Raw genomic sequence first — 1,041 nt, 5'->3', positions numbered from 1 at the left:
TATACTGTCTGTATTGTATATTGATTCCCATATCAGAAATTACTGTAAATGTATAAAACAGCTATTAAACAATACAGTAAATAATATAATAATCAATAAACTATAAAACAATAAATCTGTACAATAATCAATGAACAATAATCAATACAATAATAAAATTAAAGAATAAAAAGGTTCGATAATCTCTTCCAACGTGGCTGATATAAAACTTCCGATAAGCTTCCCATACACCACGACACACTTCATATTCAAACAGAACTTGAAAATTCGGTTGATCGAATAACTTTCTCGTTTGCATTGTTCACAACTGTGAATGCTTATCAACGACAGTGGCCGTTCCTTTCGTCGAAAGGAGCAAGCAATCACGCGTGAAATTGCACTCGCAAATTTGTTTCTGGCACGAAAATTCGCGATGCGTCCGCGGGAAAAACGCGATGCCCATTTCCTGGAATTATTGCGAATTTCCGTCACCGTCCCAATCGTTTTCGACAGTTTCTCCACAGAGCTTCCATATTTACGAGGTACAGTCGATTTTACATTACAGTCCATTTGTCTTTTTATTAAGTCTAATGTGTTTAATTAAATCATTGGATTAATTTTTCAAAATTTAATCAATNATTTCTATCTATTTGTTGTATGTATAAATAATTGAGAAAATTGTAGAAATAACTTAATGGACTGTTTTTCCGGTTCAGAAGTCCGAGGTACATTTTATTACTTATCTGAAACAGGGAAAAGCTTTCGAGGACAGTTTCGACTCAGAAATCGCGTTCCTCTTAAGAAGCCAAAAGAGCGAAATTTTTAGCGACTTCAGCGATAGAGCAGGTGGCTGATGCTCTTTTCCTTGTTGCAGGGGGAGTATGGAGTAGCGGTGTACTGTTCCAGTGGCCCGGATTTCTCAGGCCTTTAACAGGAGACCATGGATAAATACGGAGTCGAACTGCCTAAGCACGAGTGGAGCCACAGGCTCAGCCTTCGTGCCAGTCGAAGAAGTCATCAGGTAATCACTCTAATTGCTTAGTGAAATATTTCTTATTATTT

General features: G+C 37.0%; 1 long non-coding RNA gene across 1 annotated transcript in view; it reads left to right on the top strand.

Annotated features, from left to right (window-relative positions):
- Positions 1 to 995, top strand: part of LOC108627511 (uncharacterized) — a 4,825-nt gene extending 3,830 nt beyond the window's left edge. Inside the window, exon 3 of the long non-coding RNA XR_001916723.2 lies at positions 854 to 995. This is a non-coding gene — a long non-coding RNA (uncharacterized LOC108627511). The remainder of the gene's footprint in view (positions 1 to 853) is intronic.
- Positions 996 to 1,041: the final 46 nt, after the last annotated feature.

Source organism: Ceratina calcarata, unplaced genomic scaffold (genome assembly GCF_001652005.2).
Source record: "Ceratina calcarata isolate Rehan_Ccalc_2016 unplaced genomic scaffold, ASM165200v1 scaffold472.2, whole genome shotgun sequence".
NCBI lineage: Eukaryota > Metazoa > Arthropoda > Insecta > Hymenoptera > Apidae > Ceratina > Ceratina calcarata.
This window is presented reverse-complemented; position numbering and strand designations above follow the sequence as displayed.